This window comes from Hemiscyllium ocellatum, chromosome 26, assembly GCF_020745735.1.
Source record: "Hemiscyllium ocellatum isolate sHemOce1 chromosome 26, sHemOce1.pat.X.cur, whole genome shotgun sequence".
Lineage (NCBI taxonomy): Eukaryota > Metazoa > Chordata > Chondrichthyes > Orectolobiformes > Hemiscylliidae > Hemiscyllium > Hemiscyllium ocellatum.
This window is the reverse complement of record NC_083426.1, coordinates 45,848,270-45,854,034: the sequence shown is the minus strand read 5'-3', so window position 1 is coordinate 45,854,034 and position 5,765 is coordinate 45,848,270. Positions and strand designations below refer to the sequence as shown.

General features: G+C 50.4%; 1 protein-coding gene across 2 annotated transcripts in view; it reads left to right on the top strand.

The window, feature by feature from the left end:
- The first annotated feature begins 3,938 nt into the window (after positions 1-3,938).
- nras (NRAS proto-oncogene, GTPase) overlaps positions 3,939-5,765 on the top strand; it is a 117,871-nt gene continuing 116,044 nt past the window's right edge. The window contains exon 1 of one of the 2 annotated variants that reach the window (XM_060845578.1): positions 3,939-3,986. The gene's annotated coding sequence lies outside the window, so the exon portion shown is untranslated. Of the gene's footprint in view, positions 3,987-4,194; positions 4,274-5,765 lie in introns of those variants that run through there. The other variant, XM_060845577.1, reaches the window with a different exon arrangement.

Genomic DNA, 5,765 nt, shown 5'->3' with positions numbered 1-5,765 from the left:
GGATGGGTTATATGAATAGGAAGGGTTTGGAGGGATATGGGCCGGGTACTGGCAGGTGGGACTAGGTTGGGTTGGGATATCTGGTCAGCATGGACGGGTTGGACCGAAGGGTCTGTTTCCATGCTGTACATCTCTAAGACTCTATGACACTATAAGGTTCTGTTCCTCAAATGTACATTGAGCTTCATTGGAACATTGCAGTGTTGTAGCCTATGGGATGGTTTCGATGATTGAGGAGTGAACTGGGGTGGAACAGAGGGAATAATATTGTCAGGAAATGCAACACTTGTGTGGTCTCCTCTATGCTGTGGAGACTACTCTCAAATTAGGTGATTGCTTTGTAGCACACTTCCATTCAGGCACAATTCCAACTTTCAAATATTCTGCCATTCGAATTCTCCACCTTACTCTCATATTTACCTCTCTATCTTCAAACTACTTCAATGTTCCACTGAACCTCAAATCAAGTGTTACGACTTGGAGGTCAAACCCCTCTGCTAAGTAAAAAGCAAACACCTGGAAAAGCTTGCTGCGTCTCGTAATCTGCTAAAAGTTGGTGAAACAGACCTCCTACCTTCCACTATTTAAAGAAAAATAACAATTTATTTTCCTAGCTCCAGTAGTGAACACTGGACAAACAGACACTCTTTCCTCTAACTAAACACTATCCCTTAACTGAAGATAATTCTATTAAGTAGGAGAAAGTGAGGACTTCAGATGCTGGAGATCAGAGTTGACAGTGTAGTGCTGGAAAAACACAGCAGGTCAGGTAGCATCTTAGGAGGAGGAGAATCGATGTTTCAGGCATTAGACCTTCATCAGCAATGAGGTTTGTGGGCCAGGGGCTGAGAGATAAATGGGAAGAGAGTGGGGGAGAAGGTAACTGGGAATGCAATAGGAAGGTGGAGGTGGGGATAAAAGTGATAGGTCAAAGAGGAAGGTGGAGTGGACAGGTGGGAAGGAAGATGAACAGGTCAAGAGGGCAGTGCCGAGTTAGAGGCTTGGGACTGGAATAAGGTGGAGGGAGAGGAAATGGGAATTGTGAAATTCACATTGAGCTTGGGACTGGGATATGCAGGTCCTGGGTCTCCTCCATTGTCAAACCTTAATCATCCAATGCCTGGAGAAAGAGCACACCTCATGTTCTGCCTTGGGACCCCACACCCACATAGGATCAATGTGGATTTCACCAGTTTCCTCATTTCCCCAACCCCCAGCTTATCCTAGTCTCAAGCCTCCAACTCAGCACCACCCTCTTGATCTGTCCATTTTCCTTCCCACCTATCTGCTCTACCTTCCTCTCCGAACTATCACTTTCACCCGCACCTTCATCTACGTATTGCATTCTCATCTACCTTTCCCCAAGTTCCACCTCCCCTCTCATTTATCCCCACAAGCTTCATTCCTGGTGAAGGGCGTATGCCTGAAATGTTGATTCTCCTATTCCTTGGATGCTGCCTCACCTGCTGTGCTTTTCCAGCACCACACTCTCGATATAATTCTCTTAATATCCTATTTCAATAATACAATTGCATTAACTTAATCTCAAGTCCACACAGTCTTTCATGCTGTCTTCCTTCTGGTCTTCTGATTCCGCTGTCTTCTTCATGGGTGATTTTTCTTTTTACTGCTTTTAAGGAAAAGGTACTTTTTGATAGATAGTGCCTTCTGAAATGTCTTTGAGAGCAAGATGTTAGATGGGCAGTTAGCTCAATGGCTGTTGCTCTGACCAATTTTCAAAGTGCCCACATTTTTCAAACTCCCAATATTGTTCCCTCTCATTGGTCCGATGTTGCCAGTACAATAAATTCAAACACAATTGCTTCTCAGTATCCTGGGCATAATTTAAATTAATTGGTTAAATTTGAATTGTTGTCAAAACAGCAACCCAAACTTAGTTAACCATTTAACAGCCATTTGCTACATGTATCTATTTTGGAACAGCCCATCTCTGAGCTGTGGCTAGCAGCTATACCTGTACTTTAAATTTACTTTAAAATTCATCAAACACTTTCTATCTTAAAGTGAATATACACTCTCTCGACTTCGTAACATCAAGCTTGAGAGACAAAACCAAATCTTTTGATTTAACAGTTTATACCACTCCAGTTTCAACATTCAAGAATTTCAGACCATAATTGCTCCCATCATTTTTTTCTTCTTTCAGACTTTGTTCTGTAATTCTTGTGTTCTTGCTGTATCTGTTCATGATCCTGCCATTCAGATACATCTCTAGTTAATTTTACTTGTTCCATCACCATTGATTCACCAACTCTTTTGTTGTTTAATGTGGTTCTGTTCTTTTTGTGAACCACCCTGTTTTATTTAATTAACATCTCTTACATTTCTAAATTTTCCAGGTTCTGATGAAAGATCATGGACCTGAAACGACATGACATTGAATCCCTAAAGTGTGGAAGCAGGCCATTCAGCCCAGTGAATCCACACCAAAGAGTATCCAACCCCAACCCAGTAAACCTGCATTTCCCAATCCACCTAACCCTGCACATCTTTGGATTGTAGCAGGAAACAGGAGCACCTGGAAGAAACTCAGGTGAAACAAGAGAGAATGTGCAAACTCCATACGAACAGTCACCCAAGGCTGGAATCGAAGGTCCCTGGCGCTGTGAAGCAGCAGTGCTAACCACTGAGCCACCATGCTGTCCAAATATTAATGCTGTTTAAATCTTCACTGATGCTGCCTGACTTGACTTGTCCGGTTTCCTTGCTTTCAAAGGGCAAACGCAGACATGATGGGTAGTACTTCCTATACCCTAAGTTTCCAAACTTTTTAGTTGTTCGAAACATGGAAATGCACTGTATTGTAGACAGTAATATATACAATGTTTTACAGATTTCAATAGACTGTCTGCCCTGGTTCTATGCCTCATCAATTTCCAGTATATGCTGCTTTAAGACTACTGCATGCATCATGCTAATCAGACATCTTAATCATAGCTAAATATGATGTAGTTTTACACAATCTGAGTGACGTGGGGTTTTCTCTAAAGCTGAAACCAAAGCTGGGTGATATTGTTCATGGTCTACATGAAATGCTGATTCGAACAGGCTGAATGGCCTCCTTCTGCACTGTAACACTCCTATGATTCTGCAAGCTAATGTCCACTGTCAGCCAAATTGGCATAGAGTGCATTTTGTATTTAAGACACTTTCCATTCATAGCCAATGACAAAGCAGGTTTTATTTTAAGCCCCAAACAGCTAACACAGTTGGCTGAATTCAAACTGACAGTCAGGCATCAAGTGCTTTGAAATGTAAAGTTGTTTCCATCAATTTGTTCAAGAGAAGGAACACAAATTTGGCAAAGTGGATTTTTTAAAAAAGAATTATACTCAAAAAAGAAGCCAACTATTAAAAAAAATTCTCCCCCCATGCAGAGGGCACTGCATGCCCTGGGAGCAATGGAAAGGCAACAATCAATGTTTCATAGATGTAGAATACACAATGATGGGCTCCTGGGGCTGATCACAAGGCAAAGATTCAGTTGAAAGCTTTGGATAAGAAACAAAATGAATACCTGGGAGAAAGTTCACACTGAGTTTAGAGCGTGTCAGATACTCTCATGTTTAATATCTTGAGATGAACGTACCTTTTTTAGAATAAATCACATTAAAATAAAGTAATTTTATTTTTGTCAGGTTACTTCTGTATTTCAGATAAAGTGTCAGAATCCAAAAGAAACTGGTAAATGAATGTGGAATGTCACAATTATTGATCTGCTGCAAGGGAATGTGTATTCTGCATTACACAACTTGATAAAAATTGGCCTCTTACAGCTCCTGTTGCTATTTTGTTCTGACACTGCTCTGCTCACTCACTGCCGGCTTTTATATGGGCTATTTATAACTCCATAAGCAGGCTGACGTCACTACGCAAGCCTCTAACTTGAAAGACTACAGATCCCAGACGTCACTGCGGGCAAAGCGCTTGCGTACATCGACCATCCTAAAGTCCCACAGTCCGAGGTATGTTTTTTGCCTGTAATACAATAATTTCCACGTTTGAGGGCAGCGGTGATGTTGATATTTGAACGGAACGGTGTGCTCCAGCGAGGTGTGGCCTGTGAGGCGGAGCGGATTAGCTGGGGTGTGCAGTGGCGGCGGGGTCCTCCAGGCCCGGCTGTCCTCGGCACGGAGAGTTGGGGTGGAAGCGCGAGAGCGGCCGTTAGCGAGGGGGCGGAGTGCGCATGTGCAGAGCGCTGCCCACTGCTTGAGCCCAAGCCCGACAGCGGGGGCTGGAGAGACAGCGGAGGGTGAGTGAGTGACTCGGGCAGGGGGTGGGGGTGATGGCGGGCGGGCAGGGAGGGAGGGAGGGAGTAAATAAATGAGGGGTGGGGGAATGGCAGAATGAGTGACTGACAGTGAGAAGGGCACTGAGTGACAGTGAAGGGGATGGGAATGTGGGGGTGGGGAGTGAGGGGGGTGGGGTGTCAGTGGGGGTGGGGAGTGAGGGGGTGGGGTGTCAGTGGGGGTGGGGAGTGAGGGGGTGGGGTGTCAGTGGGGGTGGGGAGTGAGGGGGGTGGGGTGTGAGGGGGTGGGGTGTCAGTGGGGGTGGGGAGTGAGGGGGTGGGGTGTCAGTGGGGGTGGGGAGTGAGGGGGGTGGGGAGTGAGGGGGTGGGGAGTGAGGGGGTGGGGAGTCAGTGGGGGTGGGGAGTGAGGGGGTGGGGTGTCAGTGGGGGTGGGGAGCGAGGGGGGTGGGGTGTCAGTGGGGGTGGGGAGCGAGGGGGGTGGGGAGTCAGTGGGGGTGGGGAGTCAGTGGGGGTGGGGTGTCAGTGGGGGTGGGGAGTGAGGGGGGTGGGGTGTCAGTGGGGGTGGGGTGTCAGGGGGTGGGGTGTCAGTGGGGGTGGGGTGTCAGTGGGGGTGGGGAGTGAGGGGGGTGGGGTGTCAGTGGGGGTGGGGTGTCAGTGGGGGTGGGGAGTGAGGGGGGTGGGGTGTCAGTGGGGGTGGGGTGTCAGTGGGGGTGGGGAGTGAGGGGGGTGGGGAGCGAGGGGGGTGGGGAGCGAGGGGGGTGGGGTGTCAGTGGGGGTGGGGAGTGAGGGGGTGGGGTGTCAGTGGGGGTGGGGTGTCAGTGGGGGTGGGGAGTGAGGGGGGTGGGGTGTCAGTGGGGGTGGGGAGTGAGGGGGGTGGGGTGTCAGTGGGGGTGGGGAGTGAGGGGGGTGGGGAGTGAGGGGGTGGGGTGTCAGTGGGGGTGGGGAGTGAGGGGGTGGGGTGTCAGTGGGGGTGGGGTGTCAGTGGGGGTGGGGTGTCAGTGGGGGTGGGGAGTAAGGGGGTGGGGTGTCAGTGGGGGTGGGGTGTCAGTGGGAGTGGGGAGTGAGGGGGGTGGGGTGTCAGTGGGGGTGGGGAGCGAGGGGGGTGGGGAGTGAGGGGGGTGGGGTGTCAGTGGGGGTGGGGAGCGAGGGGTGTGGGGTGTCAGTGGGGGTGGGGTGTCAGTGGGGGTGGGGAGTGAGGAGGGTGGGGTGTCAGTGGGGGTGGGGAGTGAGGGGGTTGGGGAGTGAGGGGGGTGGGGTGTCAGTGGGGGTGGGGTGTGAGGGGGTGGGGAGTGAGGGGGAGTGGGGAGTGAGGGGGGTGGGGTGTCAGTGGGGGTGGGGTGTCAGTGGGGGTGGGGTGTCAGGGGGGTGGGGGAGTGAGGGGGGTGGGGAGTGAGGGGGGTGGGGTGTCAGTGGGGGTGGGGAGCGAGGGGGGTGGGGAGCGAGGGGGGTGGGGAGCGAGGGGGGGTGGGGTGTCAGTGGGGGTGGGGAGCGAGGG